Source organism: Heloderma suspectum, chromosome 1 (assembly GCF_057233095.1).
Source record: "Heloderma suspectum isolate Gila_16-S chromosome 1, 16-S_ref, whole genome shotgun sequence".
NCBI classification, from domain to species: Eukaryota; Metazoa; Chordata; class Lepidosauria; order Squamata; family Helodermatidae; genus Heloderma; species Heloderma suspectum.
Genome location: NC_139458.1, coordinates 83,642,391 through 83,662,388, shown reverse-complemented (window position 1 = coordinate 83,662,388; position 19,998 = coordinate 83,642,391). Strand labels below are relative to the sequence as shown.

At 44.9% G+C, this 19,998-nt stretch overlaps 1 long non-coding RNA gene across 5 annotated transcripts in view; it reads right to left on the bottom strand.

Annotated features, from left to right (window-relative positions):
- The window catches only part of LOC146357536 (uncharacterized), an 81,220-nt gene that overhangs the window by 36,555 nt on the left and 24,667 nt on the right, over nt 1–19,998 (bottom strand). For 4 of the 5 annotated variants that reach the window (XR_014790266.1, XR_014790263.1, XR_014790269.1 and 1 more), the window contains one exon: nt 18,924–19,018. This is a non-coding gene — a long non-coding RNA (uncharacterized LOC146357536). Of the gene's footprint in view, nt 1–14,855; nt 15,828–18,923; nt 19,019–19,998 lie in introns of those variants that run through there. The other variant, XR_014790267.1, reaches the window with a different exon arrangement.

Sequence of the window (19,998 nt, the reverse complement as noted above, 5' to 3'; positions counted from 1 at the left end):
ACACTTCCCCTTTTCCTTTCGTTTCTTCTGCCTGGCACCATCCCTGTTTTCCTTATGGGCCATCAGGTGCGACATTGATCAAGTTTCTTTCGGTGCTGATTTGGGGTTTGTACACTGCTTTGGATGCTACAGTCTGTATTCATTCATACATGCATTCATGCATTCATGAAAACAATGCTCTAACAATCTTGCCACCATAATTTGACCTTGATGCTTCTTCATACATATACAGTATATACATGTATGACAGGTGTACCTCCCCGAATCAGAAGAGATAAAGTTTTAAAACTGTGCTCAAACGACAGATCACTGTAATAATATGATATTCATCCTGGAAATACTAGTCATCTACTGCAGTCATGTATCTTGAAGTCACATGGCAAATAATTAAAGCTTTTTAAAGCAAAGATATTGGTCAGTAAAATTATGATATGCTGTAAATGTATTTTTGCTACAGCAGACTGGAGTAAATTGGTAAATTTGACTATATGTGAATAATTTTAAATCACTTAAGTAGTGCATAAGTATTTGGGGTGGAATGCAGGCAGTGATCCTTGGCAGAGCTGGCCCAAGACATTTTGCGGCCCAAGGCAAGGATAAAATGGCAGTAAGCCACCCACCCACCACTCATTCCACATATAGAAACTGGTAGCTGATCTTAGGTCAACAGTGCTGATGGGTCAGCATTCACCACTACACCTGAGAACAGCAAGGTCATTTAGGGAGCGAAGGGCAGGCTAAGTAGCACCCATAGCTCTGTCCTCCAACACCTCACTGCTGCTCCCCTGCCACCTCAGACAGCTTCCTCGCTTTGCCTAATGGTAGGGCCTGCCCTGATCCCTGGTGTGAAAATCTGAGTGTTACAAATACACATGAGGGTCCTTGTTTTCATCTGTATCATGCTGGAGGGTATGCATTCCCCCTATGTTTTCCTTAAAGGGGCAAATAATAGCTGGGAGGGGCCATTTAGACTGGGAAAACATAATCCCCTCCTGCAACACCACGATCCCAATCTAATCCTCCCCTATGTGGCTGCTTTTAAAATAAATACAAGAGAAGATAGCTAATAATGGATCTCCAATGTCTCATCTAGTTTGGTGCCATAGACCTAACCCAAGGCTAAAGTTGTGCAGTGTTATAAGTATGCATATTCCTGGAGATTACTTAGGGGACTACTATGGGAAAACAATAATTTCAGAAACAACCATGGAAGGAGAGGGAGGAAAAAAAGGGAGAGACATATAATAGCTAAGAGCAGGGGCTTCACGTCTGCCTGTGCGCACCTTTGTACCGAAGTACATTTGCCTTTCTTGAAAGCAATACGGATCCCCTCCCATCTCTGGATGAGAAAAAAAAAAAAAGCGGGGGGGGGTGATAATAAGAAAAGAAAAGAAAACAGAGATTGAAAGTAGACAAATGGCTCCCCCTCCTGGATCTGTTGCTTGAAACTAACTGTTGTCTAGGGGAATAAGGCCAGCCCTACTTCAAAGTGATGCAATTTGAACTGTAGACAGACACTTCACTTCCTTTGGCCCCCCCTGCACCAGTTCTTGGGTGTGTCCAATAAGGGCCCTAATCTGCTAGTTAAACCTGCTTAAAATCAGTATTGAGCCACTGTAGGCTTTTAATATCCCTCATCCTACTAGACTGAAGGGGTGCTTCCTGTGTCTGCTTAGAGTGCTGCAAAAACATGCTTTGATAGGTTCAGCCCCAATAATCACCATGATTAGAAATATGGAAACACAAAAGAAGCAGATGCAATCACAGTTTCCATGACATGATTGTCTTTTCCCTTTCTCATAATTTACATTTTACACAATAGTTGCATATTCAGCTACAATGCTCTTTGTGATGGGAAATAAAATACCCTGAAAACTGGAAGAATGCATAACTGGACAACTGTGAACAAAGGTAGGTGTGTGTGTGTGTGTGAGAGAGAGAGAGAGAGAGCAAGAGGAGGAGGAGAAGGAGAAGAAGAAGAAGAAAGCAGCAAAAACAACCTAGCAGGGTGGTAGAAACTAAAAGCTGTATCCATTTTAATGACATCTCAGTTGTTCCAGAATAGCCCAACCATCATGCAAGGGCAAGGAAACAATTCCAGGACTGGAACACTGTTAAGGAAACACTGTCTCGCCATATGATCTTTGCACCAAATAAATGGGGATGAGTCAACTTCACACCAAATAAAAGTAAGCATGTGTTGTGTAAGCATATCCTCAGATTCTGAAAAAGAAAAAGAAAAACATAAAGGAAAGGGACAGATGGCTAACTGTAGCGTTACGAGGAGAACAAATCCAATTTTCATCCATGCTCATGGACATCCACAGGAAGGGGCAAGGAGGGGCAATTGATCCTTTGGGGATGAGCCATAATCTCCAGATTCCCATCTTTCATTTTTTTTAAAAAGCAAGTCCCTTGTAGAATCCAAGATATGAGGCAAAATGTGAAGCCGTTATTCTGACTAATCATTTTGTGAGAAACTAGCTACCTCCCACCTTTTAGTGTTTTTAGCCAATGCATGAAGTCACAACAATGGTTAGCACACCCACTATCTGGGTGTGTTAACCCTTCTGGGTGTGTTAAGCCGTTGGGGGTCTTCCCTGTTAGGAAGTAATTCCAGCCTAATTAAACAACAACAATTTAGAGATCCAGAAGTATCCCATAGCTGGGTTTGGACAGTAGCATGTCTACCAAAAAACAAAGCAGCAAAGACAGGAGTCCATGATCTTTCTAATTCAGGTTCTTGTTAATATTGTTTTCTGAGTTTATAAACATTTAAAAATTACCTTGACAATGTGTGCAGATGAAGTTAATCATTATTACACCCATACTGCAGGAGGCAGGACTGTGGCTGAGAAAGTGTGGGTTACACAAGTCCAGCAAAGTAGTTCAGTGTTGTTGTTCTTATTTTGCAGAGAGGTGTGTGTTAGAGTAGTGTCTCACAACTCTGCAGTGTAGTTGGTGTCTTAGGGAAATCCACATGGGGCTGTGAAATTGATTGTACCAGCAGTGTAATTTATTAAGGGTTAGAACAGGGTGTTAAGAAGAGCCATGCTGGATCAGACCAAGGGTCCATTTAGGTTGTGTTCTGATACATATAAATGGCTTTAAGAGAACCTGCCACTTTTAGCTCTTGCAGGAGGCCCAAATGGAACCACTCCCCGTCTCTCTCTTGGTGTTGGCTTTGGAGATGAGACGGTGTGCCATGCAGCTCCATAGTGTTTTCTCATGTACTGTAGCAATAAAGAAACCTCTTGTGAAGGCACCTGACTCTATTGAACATTACCTGCAGAGCACAGCCTAGCAGTGGGGTGCAAGCTGACCAGGTCACCCCACTGCATCCCACCCCCACCCCAATATTAACCATGCCCTTCAACCCTGTAATGGCCTTTGGCCCAAAGGGAGTCATAGAAAGAATGGAGGGTTTCAACAGTAGGTGGAAAGACGTCTGGATACCAGGCTTACTCACTGAGAAACAACAGAGGAGTAGATCTGGTGTACAAATTTCTCAGAGGCTAGATCTACCTATCTTGGTAGACCTGGTGCCCAGGCCTTATCGTTGCTCAGTCACCAGATCTACCAGAAATGGCAGACCTGTTCATAGAATAGTAGGGTTGGAAGGCCATCGAGTCCAACCCCCTGCTCAATGCAGGAATCCAAGTCAGAGCATTATAGCGCCCAATAATAGTCTTCAGACATATGTAGGAAGAAAGCCAGACTATGAAGCACATGGTCTTCGATGTCTATATACTATTGCCCAGAGTATGGGAAACAAACAGAATGAACTTGAACTCTTAATACAGGAGGGAAATTATGACTTGATAGGTATAACTGAGACTTGGTGGGATGACTGTCATGACTGGAATACAGCAATTGAAGGATATAACTTGTTCAAAAAGAACAAGAGGAACAGAAAGGGAGGTGGGGTTGCACTGTATGTGAAAAATACATATCTCTGCACAGAAATTACAGGAGGATGAGCTTGGTAGCCCCATCAAGAGCATCTGGATCAAAATAAATGGAGCAAAGAATAAAAGGAACATGGTGGTCGGAGTCTACTATCGGCCAGCCAATTAAGGAGAAGACAAGGATGAAACCTTTGAAAAGCAAATTGCCAATGTTTCAAGGAAGCATGATGTAGTAGTAATGGGGGACGTCAATTTCCCCAATATTTGTTGGGAGACAAATTCTGCAAAACATGGCCCCTCCAGGAAATGCCTGACTTGTGTGGCGGATAACTTCCTCCTGCAGAAAGTAGAGGAAGGAACTAGAGGATCGGCTATCCTTGACTTGATCCTAACCAACAGAGATGACTTAGTGGGTAAAGTAGCAGTTACAGGAACTCTGGGGGAAAGCGACCATGTAATACTTGAATTCTTGGTTCTAAGGGAAGCAAAAGCCAAGTGTAGTCAAACACGAACCCTGGATTTTAGGAAAGCTGATTTTAATAAACTCAGAACAATGATCAGTAAGGTCCCATGGCAAGCGACTCTAACGAGAAAAGGAGTTCAAGATGGGTAGGAGCTTTTAAAAAAGGAAATTCTCAAGGCACAATTACAAACAATTCCAACAAGCAGAAAAGGTGGAAGACAACAGAAGCAGCCAATGTGGCTTCACAAAAAGCTTAGAGATGACCCAAAAACAAAAAAGGACACATACAGGAAGTGGAAAGAAGGCCAAGTAACAAAGGAAGCATACAGGCAGGTAGCACAGAATTGCAGGGATGGCGTCAGGAAGGCTAAAGCTGAGAACGAGCTGAGGTTAGCGAGGGATGCTAAAAACAACAAAAAGGCTTTCTTCAGCTACGTGCATAGTAAAAGGCAGAGGAAAGAAATGGTTGTTCAGCTATTAAATAAGGATGGCAAAACGATAACAGAGGACAAAGAAAAGGCAGAGGTGCTCAATTCCTACTTTGGCTCAATCTTCTCCCAAAAGAGGGTCTATGACCCCCCTGGCAAAGGCAAAGTACAGGCTGAAGGGGCAGGATTGCAGCTTGAGATAGATAGGCATATGATCAAGGAACACCTAATTACTTTAAATGAGTTCAAATCTCCAGGGCCAGATGAACTGCATCCTAGAGTAATAAAGGAGCTGGCAAAAGAACTCTCAGAACTGCTGTCTATTCTCTTTGAGAAATCATGGAGGACAGGGGAAGTGCCAGATGACTGGAGGAGGGCTAATGTTGTCCCTGTCTTCAAAAAGGGTAAAAAGGAGGCACCTGGGAACGACAGACCAGTCTGTAGTCAGACCAGATTAATTGTTTTCAATCCCTGGGAAAATTCTGGAGCAGATGATAAAGCAATCCATCTGGAAGCACCTTGAAAACAATGCAGTGATGATTCGAAGCCAACATGGATTTGTCAAGAACAAGTCCTTTCAGATGAATCTAATCTCCTTTTTTGATCAAGTTACCTCCCTTGTGGACTGTGGGAATGCTGTAGACATAATATACCTCGACTTCAGCAAAGCTTTCAACAAAGTGCCCCATGATATCCTGATGAGCAAACTAGCTCAAAGTGGGCTAGATGAAACAACGATCCGGTGGATACACAGTTGGCTACAGAATCGGACTCAAAGAGTGCTTCTCAATGGGACCTTCTCAAACTGGGGAGAGGTAACGAGTGGGGTACCGCAGGGCTCAGTCCTGGGCCCAGTGCTCTTCAACATTTTTCTTAATGACTTGGAGGAGGAGGTGCAGGGAATGCTGATCAAATTTGCAGATGACACAAAATTGGGCGGGATAGCCATGTGTCAGGGATATTCTGACTTGGATGCCTGCAGAGAGCAGGGGGTTGAACTCGATGGCCTTGTAGGCCCCTTCCAACCCTACTATTCTATGATTCTATGATGGCTGTCCAGCCTCGTCTTGAACGCCTCCAGTGTGGGAGAGTCCACTACCTCCCTAGGGAATTGGTTCCATTGTCGTATTGCTCTAACAGTCAGGACACTTTTGGAATCTGGCTTCCTGTCACTTGAGCCCATTATTCCATGTCCTGCACTCTGGGATGATCCTGGCCTTCCTCTCTGTGACAACCTTTCAAGTACTTGAAGAGCGCTATCATCTCTCCCCTCAGTCTTCTCTTCCCAAGGCTAAACATGCCCAGTTCTTTCAGTCTGTCTTCATAGGGCTTTGTTTCCAGTCCCCTGATCATCCTCGCTGCCCTCCTCTGAACCCTCTCCAACTTGTCGGCATCCTTCTTAAAATGTGGTGCCCAGAACTGGACACAGTACTCCAGATGAGGCCTAACCAGTGCTGAGTAGGGGGAAACTAGTACTTCCCGGGATTTGGAAGCTATGCTTCTATTAATGCAGCCCAAAAGAGCATTTGCTTTTTTTGCAGCCACATGACATTGTTGGCTCATATTCAGCCTGTGATCTACAACAGTTCCAGGATCCTTCTCACTTGTAGAGCTGTTGAGCCACATATCGCCCATCTTGTAACTGTGCATTTGGTTTCTTTTTCCTAGGTGCAGAACTTGGCATTTATCCCTATTAAATGTCATTCTGTTGTTTTCTGCCCAGCGCTCCAGTCTATCAAGATCACTTTGAATTTTGTTTCTGTCTTCCCGTGTATTAGCTATCTTGCCCAATGTTGTGTCATCTGCAAATGTGATCAGCATTCCCTGCACCTCCTCCTCCAAGTCAATAATAAAAATGTTGAAGAGAACTGGGCCCAGGACTGAGCCCTGCAGTACCCCGCTCATTACCTCTCCCCAGCTTGAGAAGATCCCATTGATAAGCACTCTTTCAGTCCGATTCTGTAGCCAACTGTGGATCCACTGGATCATTGTTTCCTCTAGCCCACTTTGAGCTGCTCATCAGGTTATCATGGGGCAATTTGTCAAAAGCTTTGCTGAAGTCGAGGTATATTATGTCCACAGCATTCCCACAGTCCACAAGGGAGGTGACTTGATCAAAAAATGAGATCAGATTTGTCTGGCAGGATTTGTTCTTGACAAATCCATGTTGGCTTCGAGTAATCACTGCATTGTTTTCAAGGCGCTTACAGATGGATTGCTTTATAACCTGCTCCAGAATTTTCCCAGGGATTGATGTGAGACTGACTGGTCTGTAGTTCCCAAGTGCCTCCTTTTTACCCTTTTTGAAGATAGGGACAACATTAGCCCTCCTCCAGTCATCTGGCACTTCACCCATCCTCCATGATTGCTCAAAGATAATGGACAGTGGTTCTGAGAGTTCTTCTGCCAGTTCCTGTATTACTCTAGGATGCAGTTCATCTGGCCCTGGAGATTTGAACTCATTTAAAGTAATTAGGTGTTCCTTGACCATCTGCTTATCAATCTCAAGCTACAATCCTGCCCCTTCGGCCTGTACTTTGCCTTTGCCGGGGGGGGGGTGTCATAGACCCTCTTTTGGGAGAAGACTGAGCCAAAGTAGGATTTGAGCACCTCTGCCTTTTCTTTGTCATCTGTTATCATTTTGCCATCCTTATTTAATAGGTAAACCACCATTTCTTTCCTCTGTCTTTTACTATGCACGTAGCTGAAGAAAGCCTTTTTGCTGCTTTTAGCATCCCTCGCTAACCTCAGCTCGTTCTCAGCTTTAGCCTTCCTGACGCCATCCTTGCAATTTGGTGCTACCTGCCTGTACTCTTCCTTTGTAGCTTGGCCTTCTTTCCACTTCCTATATGTGTCCTTTTTTGTTTTCAGGTCATCTCTAAGGTTTTTTGAAGCCACATTGGCTTCTTCTGTTGTCTTCCACTTTTTCCGCTTGTTGGAATTGTTTGTAATTGTGCCTTGAGAATTTCCTTTTTAAAAAGCCCCCACCCATCTTGGACTCCTTTTCTCGTTAGAGTCGCTTGCCATGGGACCTTACTGACAATTGTTCTGAGTTTATTAAAATCAGCTTTCCTAAAATCCAGGGTATGTGTTTGACTACACTCGGCTTTTGCTTCCCTTAGAACCAAGAACCTCAAGTATAACATGGTCGCTTTCCCCCAGAGTTCCTGTAACTGCTACTTTACCCACTAAGTCATCTCTGTTGGTTAGGATCAAGTCAAGGATAGCCGATCCTCTAGTTCCTTCCTCTACTTTCTGCAGGAGGAAGTTATCCGCCACACAAGTCAGGCATTTCCTGGAGGGGCCATGTTTTGCAGAATTTGTCTCCCAACAAATATTGGGGAAATTGACGTCCCCCATTACTACTACATCATGCTTCCTTGAAACATTGGCAATTTGCTTTTCAAAGGTTTCATCCTCATCTTCTCCTTGATTGGCTGGCCAGTAGTAGACTCCGACCACCATGTTCCTTTTATTCTTTGCTCCATTTATTTTGACCCAGATGCTCTTGATGGGGCTACCAAGCTCATCCTCCTGTAATTTCTGTGCAGAGATAATGTATTTTTCACATATAGTGCAACCCCACCTCCCTTTCTGTTCCTCCTGTTCTTTTTGAACAAGTTTTGTTGTCGGATGCTATCAGGGCTTTTAAAAAATGTGCAACCACACACAAAATGTACAGTGCAAGGAAAAATATGCAATTCCAAAAGAACATGGCTGTAGTTCCAAATTCAAGCCATGCAAAAGTTGTATTGTTAGCTGATGGGAAAAGTGGCTGATAAGAATGTGAAAAGTACGGTGAGTCATCCAGGCTCCTCTAGAACCCTCAAACCTGATCAAGCAGACTCATTTCTCATTCCACAGCTAGAGACACTCCCCACAGACTCCACTGCCACTCCCTGCCTTCCCCAACCTGGTGCCCTCCAGATGTTTTGGACTCTGACTCCCACCAGCCCCAGCCAGCAGGCCAATGCTCTGGAATGCCGGGGTTGCTGTCCAAAACCTCTGGGGGACACCAGGCTAGGGAAGAAGCTCTCGAGAGCGTTCGCCAATGTTTCCAAGGTGAAGGAAATTCTTGGACGAGTCATGTGCAGTTGTCAATGTCATGATAAGGACAGTGATGCCATAAAATCTACGATATATTATTAAAGCAGCTGTACTGTGTTTCTGCATTTGAGGGTTTTTTTTCTCTCTTGTTCCTAAGCGTTTTCTTTTATCCATCCCTCATTCCAAATAAAGTTTTGTTGGAGTTCATGATACAACACTCTTCTCTGCATTAGTGCTGTTCAATTCCCAGGATCTTCTGCTAAGTGTAGGCTTCTGTATGTCACCAAATGTTATGCTCATCCAGAAAGAGCACACACAAGGAAAGTGCACAGGTGTGCTGTAGCAGCGTGCTCTATGCGAGCGAATTACAAGTACAAACTGCTACTCAGCTTCCCTCCCCACCTCCCAGAAAAATTCCAGCGGATGCCCATGAAAGTGTACCATACTGGGCCTTGTGGTTCTGGCCCACTGTGAAATATCAATGGTGCAGATTGGTCTCAGGTGGGAGAAGACTCACAGGGGATGGTGCACATTCATTCTAGTTCTTTCTCTTTTTTAGTTATATCCCTAAGATCAGCCTTCCCTAATCTGGTGCCCTCCAGATTGGTTGAGCTGCAACTCCCATCGTTCCCATGATGGCTGGGAATGATGGAAGTTGCAGTCCAAAGTACTTGGAAGGCACCAGGTTGAAAAAGGCTGCCTAAGAAGTTTAAGTGTGCGCCTAAAAATGTAAAACCTGAACATGTGGGCGTGAATCATACAGGGAGGGTTATCAGGGCGACAGAATTGGTCATGGCTCCCTGTTGTGGGTGCAGATTCAGGTTTGCTGCTGCACTGGTGATTACAATCTTGATGCAGGCCAAATGAAAGGGTTTTGCTTACACACCTGTTTCCTTGCCTCTTCCTATGGTGTGCAATCTGCTGTCCTCTAGTGTCTCTATCTGATCATAGCACCATGTTTTGTTCACCAAATAAGCATCCCTGCAACCACAGGACTGGAATGTTTATTCACCAGTTGTATACAGTACTTGTATTGTGAGAAGAGCTTTGTGACTATCGCCCTAGTCGTCCTTCAGAGACTGAACGTGAATATTGCTGCAGATACTGTTTTGCATGTACTTGGTACTAGCAGCACAGAGCACAAAAATGATGTGGTCCGTGCTCAGGTGGTTTATGAGATCTATATTAGATGCTGTGAGAGACTAGAGCAGCGGCGCAGAACTATTTTACAATGGGGGGGGCAAATTGCCCCCCCATGCCCTCTGCAGACCAGTCCATGGCCATGCAGCCACGCCTGCTGACAACACTGACCTGCCCCTGGGCCATTTCGCCTTTCTCCATGCTGGGAGAGGCATGGAGTAAGGGACTTGGCCCAGTTGGGAAGGGAAGCAGCATGCAGGAAAATCCCCACTATTATCTCCAATCTGAGCCTGGAGGTAACAGCAGGGTTTCTCGGGTGGGGGGGGATTCCTCTAGTGAACGGCAGTGGAAGCCAAGCCCTGCCCAGTGGAGCACCCATAGGAGGTTCTGTAGGCTGGATTAGGCCTGTGGGCCAGAGGTTCTGCATCCCTGGGCTAGAGACTGTCTTATGGGTACTATGATTGGGATAGGGAACAGGCACCGGTGGAGGTGTGGCTCTGGAAAGGCTTTGCTGAAGAACTGGGTTTGAAGAAAAAAGATGGAGGTGGTTTGACAAATGGAGAGGAGGCTACTGTTATCACTGTACACATGGCAAACAAAGGCAAAAATGAGTGGATAAGAAGGACTTAAACCCACATCTTCTAGGGAGTCCAAGACTGGATGCAGCAATGGATGAGCTTTGCCTGTTGATTTCCATGTTATTTATTTAAAGGATTTTCAGCCCACTCCTCAGCCAAAAAGGGCTCCCGGGGCGGACAGTCTTTGCCCACAGGATTACAAGCTAAAAAGACAGGACAGGCAAGGGAAAAAAGGAGGGGGAGGGGGAGAGGGGAAATGAAGTCATCTTTCAGCAGGGCTGGTGGAATGGCCCTGCTTCCTCTCTTACCTCCCTCTGCAGAGACTGCTGGTGAGGGAGGAGGTACCTTCATGGGGGAAGTCTTTCAGCAGGGCTGGTGGAATGGCCCTGCTTCCCCTCTCATCTCTGTTGCTGAAATGGCTGCTGGTGGTCAAAGGCGCAATTATGCTGCTGCTAAAGGCACAGATCTGCTACCCAACACAGATGCCATCTCTAACTATGATGGTTATGTGTATTACAAGTAGTAGAGGGGGGCCATAGCTCAGTGGCAGAACATCTGTTTTGCATACAGAATCTGCATCTGCATACAGAATCTGTTTTGCATACTGTTTTGCATACATATAGTTGGCTACAGAATCGGACTCAAAGAGTGCTTATCAATGGGACCTTCTCAAGCTGGGGAGAGGTAACGAGTGGGGTACCGCAGGGCTCAGTCCTGGGCCCAGTGCTCTTCAACATTTTTATTAATGACTTGGAGGAGGAGGTGCAGGGAATGCTGATCAAATTTGCAGATGACACAAAATTGGGAGGGATAGCTAATACTTTGGAAGACAGAAACAAAATTCAAAGTGATCTGGATAGACTGGAGTGCTGGGCAGAAAACAACAGAATGGCATTTAATAGGGACAAATGCCAAGTTCTGCACCTAGGAAAAAGAAACCAAATGCACAGTTACAAGATGGGGGATACGTGGCTCAACCACACTACGAGCGAGAAGGATCTTGGAATTGTCGTCGATCACAAGCTGAATATGAGCCAACAATGTGATGTGGCTGCAAAAAAGGCAAATGCTATTTTGGGCTGCATTCATAGAAGCATCGCTTCCAAATCCCGGGAAGTACTAGTTCCCCTCTACTCAGCACTGGTTAGGCCTCATCTGGAGTACTGTGTCCAGTTCTGGGCACCACACTTTAAGAAGGATGCAGACAAGCTGGAGAGGGTTCAAAGGAGGGCAACAAAGATGATCAGGGGACTGGAAACAAAGCCCTATGAAGAGAGACTGAAAGAACTGGGCATGTTTAGCCTTGAGAAGAGAAGACTGAGGGGAGATATGATAGCGCTCTTCAAGTACTTGAAAGGTTGTCACAGAGAAGAAGGCCAGGATCTCTTCTTGATCATCCCAGAGTGCAGGACACGGAATAATGGGCTCAAGTTACAGGAAGCCAGATTCCGACTGAACATCAGGAAAAACTTCCTGAGTGTCAGAGCAATACGGCAATGGAACCAATTACCTGGGGAGGTGGTGGGCTCTCCCACACTGGAGGCCTTCAAGACGAGGCTGGACAGCCATTTGTCAGGGATGCTCTGACTTGGATTCCTGCATTGAGCAGGGGGTTGGACTCGATGGCCTTGTAGGCCCCTTCCAACCCTACTATTCTATGATTCTATGATTCATACAAAGGTTTTCAGGTTCAGTCCACTGCATCTCCAGGTAGGGCAGTAAAAGACCCTTGCCTGAAACCCTGGAGTGAGCTGCTGCAAGTGTTGACAATACTGAGTTAGATGGACCAGGCACCTGACTTGTTATAAAGCAACATCCTATTTATTTTATCATTATTTTATGATTATTACATTTATTTCCCACCTTTTTCCTCTTGCAAGGAACTCAAGACAGTTTGCATAGCCCTTCTCCTCTCCACCTGATGTTCCTAATACAGGACAAGGAGCTACAGGTACAATGTGTTAGCCACAAAGCCAGACCCACAGAAATTGTGACCCACCAAAGCAAATAGCCCCACCAGCTATTCACGGCAATCCATCAAGGCCTGGTTCTTACTGCCTCCCTGGAACTGCAATAACAGCATGTTGTCAGGCACCTTGTAGATCTCAATACATGGCTGATGGGCTTTGTTTGGTTTAATGGATCCCAAGTTGCTCAGGCCTGTACTAAACTAACACACACAAATGTCAACTGTTCCAACAACAGAGCTCTGCTGGAAGATGAAACCTGCACGAACAAGCATAGGCACAATATCCAACATAATATCCACACATAACTAGTTTTCTTATTGATCTAGTACGAGGAGGCAATGGAAAGATACAATATTCAATAGAGAAGCTTTGTAAATGTATAGATAATGACAGATATTCTCAGGAGGCATTACAATGTTTTCATTGTTCTGCCTTGCACTTTGCTCCGCATTAGGTGCTCAGTTGTTTGTATCAGTGTTATTCATCATATGTACTTCTATCAGACAAAATGAGATAGTACTATCAGCTTGCATCCTTCCACACATTTGAGAAATTGATCATAAATACACAACTATGGCAAACTGAGAATGATATAGTGCTCTAAAATTCTTTTAACAGTTTCTCACCAGCTTTTGTGATAAATAAAATGAAGTAAACAATACTAGATTAAATAGACTGAATGTCATGCCTCCCTCGGACTCCTCTGAGGACGAACGAGAATTGCAGGCTACAGACCCAGGAGAAGGGACTAGCGCAGAAGTAGCCCAAGCCCCTGAGCCCCCTGTGGAGGAGCCATGCCTGGCTGCAGCCTCTCTGGATGATTCGGAGGGTGATGTTCCACTGACCCCAGCAGAGTGAAGGCGGCTTCATGTAAAAGACCAACGGAGGTGAGCCGCTGTCTGTCTAAGACAGAGAGGCTCCCAGAAGCCAGAGGACTGGCTGTCAGCAGCTGCTCCAGGACGCTGCAGATAAAAGCAGGAAGGAGGCAGGGCCAAAGCTGCTGGAGAACATCATCATTTCCATGTGCCGGATCTCATCAGCCCTGCCTCGACCCTCAGCCTTGCTTTTGAATCCCTGTGTTCCACCTTGGACTGGAAATATGACTTCTCTCTGCTGTGTCATCTTGGCTTTGTCTGAACCGACCTTGGACTGGAAATATGACTTCTCTCTGCAGTGTCATCTTGGCTTTGTCTGAACCGACCTTGGACTGGAAATATGACTTCTCTCTGCTGAGTCGTCTTGGCTTTGTTTGAACTGGTAAAGTTCCCAACTCTGAGCTTCCCTCCTCCTTTCCTAGCCTTGGACAAGTTTAAGACCCTGCTTATCAGTCAGTGAGTTATTGCTGCTGTTGCCAGCCAGCTGAGGTCAGCCGGCAAGAACTGGCACTATGTAGGAAAGAGTTTTGAGTTCAAGCCCATAGTTCTACGGCAGTTGACACATTTACTGATGTACAGCTCAGTCATTGGTGTATTTACTCAGAAGTAAGTCTGCATATGACACTGGCCCAAGAACATGAGTTGTACAGATCCATACAAAATTCTGTATATGAACAGTGATGTAATATCCGTATATCCTGCCCAGCTCTACTCATATATCCTATACCACTCCATTATAGATCCATATATGGACTAACTTGTGGGCTGAGATAATGGCTCCCCCACCTCCACATTTGCAGCATGCCAGTTTTGTTATGGGAACAGGCTTAACGCCAGAAAAAAGGCCAGAAAAAAAAGAAAATAAGTATTACAGGGGCACAATCCTAAGTAGATAGGCGGCTGCCTCCAACCTCAGAGGCGACCACCTATCCAAAGCAAGGCAGGAGAGGCATGGGGGGATCATTCCCTCTGCGCCTCTCCTGCCTTGCTCTTTTTCTCCAGACAGCAGTTTTCGGCTGTCTAGCGGTAGGGGGGCCAGCCGGGAGAGGAAGCTGCAGTACGACACATTGGATGTGTCGTACGCGCAGCTCCGCTCTCCCTGACCCAGAACACCCCCCAGCCCTGCCCCCTTTCAGCTGCTCTGCGCTCATCTTCCGAGCACAGAGGACGGGGCTTCTCCGCACTGCTTCCAAGGCAGCGCGGACGAGGGGGGAGGTCGGATTTCCGGGAATCAACCTTGAAGCGCAGGCTCCAAGGTCGGTTCCCAGAATAGAGCATATCCTATGGCCCTCTGGACAGTGTCTAGCGGGCCATCGGATTGCTCTCTGTGATAGGCAGCATATAGATGCTTGTCTGGCAGAGTGATAGTACAGAGGGGCAGGAACATCAGTACCTAGTCCGATACTCAAAACTAGTGGCAGCTGCATATTTTAAATTGCCATGCTTGTATACGTTTTCATCTTTATTTATGTATACCTTGCCGCCTCCAAGCTGCAAGGCACTTTACAAACTCTATTAAGGCATTATAAACATATAAAACTGCATATGGTGAACACCTTAGTACCTGGCCACTTGTTTAGAACAAATCTTAGCAATCCAGTAGTATATAGTTGCACAGGAAACAAGCAAGGGGTTTTTGGTGGGAAATGAGGAGATAAGATACAAAGGGACTTTCCATTCTCTAACTGGTATAGTTATATTATGCTAATGAAATGAAAGGACAATAAATGGAATTATGAAAGATGTGAATGCTGTATCCAGCTAGAATACTATTGTGAGGAACGTGATATATCTATGGCATTCTTTTTGCTAGAAGGCATTGTTTAAATGCAAAACAAACCTGTTACCCTGAGTTATTGTTCCAGAGGGTCTGTGTACGAAGCCAACATAATATCATTATTGTACCAGTTATTACAACAGCATATTGTTACAGAGAGAGAGAGAGAGAGAGAGAGAGAATAGTGGTGAAAAGCATGAGGTAGAAGCAGGCCCCAGTCATGGCATAGAGACTTTACTCAGGCCTGGCCATCCGGTTGGGCCTGCCCTGGACCTACAAGCCCAAAGTTGAAGCTTTATTGATGTAGAACATTTTCTGTATTTATATGGGGTGTCTAGATCCTGTAGGCTCTTTTGAAATTTGCTGGAGCCAGTCAGAGGCAGTATTAGAAGAACAAGACAAGAAGTATTCTGAGCAGTGCTGTTGGGTGATATCCTTCTTCAGAATACAGAGAAAGAGAAGACGCTTCTATAGGAAACTCTGGGGCTCGCTCTCTCTCTCTCAAATGACAAGTTCCAACGTTTCTTAATGACTACTGGCATTTCCTTTGTACACGCAGGAGAAGCCAACTGGATCTGGAAGCCAATTGGCAGCAGGATGGTCAAGCAGAATATTCTTGTAAACCAACCACAGAGCTTCAGCTATGGGGCGGTATAGAAATTAAATAAATAAACAACAACAACAATCAGGAAGTGAACACATAGAGACAGTAGGAGTCAGTGCTGCTGATCGGATTTACAGGCCGCAGAATATATGTTAAGTAAATAGGCTCTGGTCTCCAGAATGCATAGAAGAGAGGGAGATTCCCTCCTGAGGGAAGTTGTAGCCGACAGGGGGGACGTTCACACCCCAGTCTCAATTTGGATTGGGGGCTCTCATGGCAGCAATTGTTTAAAACTACGCTTACATTAAATGCTACAACACATTTAACGTAATGTGTAGCTTGGTCCTAAGCTACATTATATAAGGTTGCTGTGTTATGGAGGTAATGTATATGAGGTGGTTTCTGCACTTAGGAAAACACACTGCATAAATTCTAAGCATTTTTATTATTTAGAGAGGTTGCTTGAGATTGTGAGAATTATTCAGATAACTTTCTGTGACAGTAGAATAGCTCTTTTTGAGTTCTCGCTCTCAGATATGCGAGCTCTAGATAGGCGCACAGTGGTAGTGCAGGGAGGGGAATACAGAACCACTTTGGGCATTTAAAAAAAGTTCACAAAACGGTATGTGTGTAAGGGGGTGGTTTCATTCATTCATTCGTCACTACTGATGTCACAGGCACTTTCAGTCAATAAGAATATCCATGAGATAGCATGTTCTATTTAATGCAGTTCGCCAACTGCCCTATCTTCATTCATAGAAGCATCGCTTCCAAATCCCGGGAAGTACTAGTTCCCCTCTACTCAGCACTGGTTAGGCCTCATCTGGAGTACTGTGTCCAGTTCTGGGCACCACACTTTAAGAAGGATGCAGACAAGCTGGAGAGGGTTCAAAGGAGGGCAACAAAGATGATCAGGGGACTGGAAACAAAGCCCTATGAAGAGAGACTGAAAGAACTGGGCATGTTTAGCCTTGAGAAGAGAAGACTGAGGGGAGATATGATAGCACTCTTCAAGTACTTGAAAGGTTGTCACAGAGAAGAAGGCCAGGATCTCTTCTTGATCATCCCAGAGTGCAGGACACGGAATAATGGGCTCAAGTTACAGGAAGCCAGATTCCGACTGAACATCAGGAAAAACTTCCTGAGTGTCAGAGCAATACGGCAATGGAACCAATTACCTGGGGAGGTGGTGGGCTCTCCCACACTGGAGGCCTTCAAGACGAGGCTGGACAGCCATTTGTCAGGGATGCTCTGACTTGGATTCCTGCATTGAGCAGGGGGTTGGACTCGATGGCCTTGTAGGCCCCTTCCAACCCTACTATTCTATGATTCCCCTGGCTTGGACTGCATTGTATTCCAGCTGTTTTAAGGATGTGCAGTGCAACCCTATGCATAGTTAAATGCATATAGTTAATGTTAAATGTTAAATAGTTAAAGGCAGCCACCGGCGTGATCACATCACTCCGGTGCTGAAGGAGTTGCACTGGTTACCACTTGTTTCCCAGGGCAAATTCAAGGTGTTGGTTTTGACCTTTACAACCCTATATGGTTCTGGCCCAGCCTATCTTAAGGAGTGCCTCCAGCAACACCAGACAGGCCACTTAACAAGATCAGCCTCGGATGGCCTTCTCTCTGTCCTATCAGCCAGGACAGCTAGGTTGGTGGGGACGAGGGAGAGGGTCTTCTCTGTGGTGGCCCCCACTCTGTGGACCTCCCTCCCTAGGGAACTCTGCCATGCCCCCTCTTTAATGAGCTTCCTCCACGCATTAAAAATGTGGTTGTTCAGGCAGTCAGTTGGGGTTGGTTAGGGTATTTTTAGAAATATGATGTTTTAAAGTAGAATTTTATTGTTTTAAAATTGTTGTATTGCTGTACATCGCCCAGAGTGGGCGGATGGGCAATTAAGAAATTCAATAAATAAAATAAAATAAGTTAATAAAATAGTTATTTGGATGTAAGCCCCACTATGTTCAGTGGGGCTTACTGCCAAGTAAGTGTGCATAGGAGGGCTGCAATCCTGTACACTGCAGCCTTTCCCAACCTGGCACCCACCAGGTGTGTTGGACTGGAACTCCCATACTTCCCAGCCAATGGCCATGCTGGCTGGGAATGATGTGAGTTGCAGTCCAACACATCTGGGGGGCAACCGGTTGGGGGAGGCTGATTCACAGGCTAAACTGTGTAAAAAAACTGACTTCTTTGCTAGCTTGTGACCTAATCTGCTTTCAGTCATAAAAGCTATAGCTGTGTAGGTGTATTTTTTAGTAAAAGTGTTAGTGTAGCTATAAAAGATCTCTGCAGTAAAGTCTATGCCTGCAGCACCACTGAATACACAAGGTCCTTATCTTCATTGATCCACAATACCACATGCAGAACACAAAGTTGCTGGAAAAGCACCATGCGGTGCCCGGAATAATATCTCCTCCCATATCAGTTGCCACCTTGATGCTGTGACCTGTGTAACTGAGAAGGAAACTGCTCCATATCAGGACAGCCTCTTGTCCTAGATGCAATAAACTCAGTGCTCCACAGTAAATTGTGTTATTAATTCATGCTTGAGTCTGCTCAAGCATAGGGTGCTGCATAGAGCCGACCAACATTTTAGCACTTCACTTCCACCTGATACTCTAAACTTCCATTTAGAAACATTTCTAGCTATCATAATTGACAGAAAACTGTCCCAGTGTAAAACAAATATAAATGTTGTTTGCCTGACTCTGCAAATGTGTAGATCAGCAGTCATAACTATTGAATACATGCATGTATTAGTTTTATCTATGCCCTGCCCCTCAACAGGTTCTCAGGACAGCTTACAAAAAGTTAAAATTATAATAAAACAAATCAAAACAAAAACATTAAAATAGGAACATTAAAACACAATACAAGAACAGTATAAAAATAGTCAGTGGAATTCAAAACAAGCAGCAAAACAAGCAGCATATAAGCAACCTGCAGAGGATTTAAGTTCTTGGAAAACAAAAAGGTCTTTGCTTGGAACCAAAATGGCATCAAGGTAGTTAGTCCTCATCAGTCACCCTCCTTGGAGTGTTATCTCCATCATCTTTCCCTAAATCCCTTGGAGATAAGTTACCTTAGGATGACAACTTTAAGGTTGCAGTCCATACACACTTACCTGGGACTTGCTTCTGAATAGACATATAGGTTTATGCTGTAAATGCTGAATGGACCACAACAGAGCCATACACCTCCTCACTCCTGCCCATATATCTTGAAAAAAATGAATCAGATGGGTATTTTAAGTAGAAAGAAAAAAACATCTAGATATGTAGGAGGAAGGGACACATGTTCATATATGGAAGTTTTCTCCAAACAGCTTTCTCCAACAGGTACCCTCCCAATGTTTTAGACTAAAACTCCCACCAGCCCCAACCAGCATAGCAAATGGTCAAGGATGATGGAAGTTGTAGGCTAAAACATCTGGAGGGCACCAGGTTAAGGAAGGCTGATCTATGGAATCGTCACCAGCTGTGACAATGGCCAGTATATTAGACTATGTTTTTAAAGGGCTAGATAGAGGGAAAGTGTTTCAGTGGCTATGTTAGTCATTACAGCATAAATGACATCTCAAAGTCCAGAGGCAGTATACTGCAGAATATGAGAAACAATAGGGGATGACTGTTTGTGACCTTCTGAGGCCACTGAGGCTGGCCACTCTCGGCCTGGACACAGAACGTTGGACTCAGTGGGCCTCTGGCATGATTCAGCAGGGCTCTTCTAGTGTTCTTATGACAAAAGCATATTAGAAATTCAGAGCTAAATCCTATGCCCTGCTGCACCTATGATCCTACTTTCCTTGACTAAGGCTGCAGTTATTACCTGCATATTTACCTGCTTGGAATCAGGCCACTGAGTGCAGTTGTACTTACTTCCAAGGAAACACACACAGAATTAGGCTGCGACTATTTTATTTTATTTATTTAGGGTGCAATCCTATACATGTTTAGACAGAAAAAATCCTACAATTCCCTGCATTCCGCAACCAGCCAAGGGTGCAAGACTATGTAAACATACATGGTATAGCACCCTTAAAGCATTTCTACCGTTCTTTGGCCAAAAGGCTCCCAGAGCAGCTTACAAAGATCACAAAGAAGACTGTCCCTGCCCACAGTCTCATACGCTAAGAGACATGACACAAAAGGAAAAGGGACTGGGTGGGAGGAGGAGGAAAAAAGCAAACTCAGGTAGTA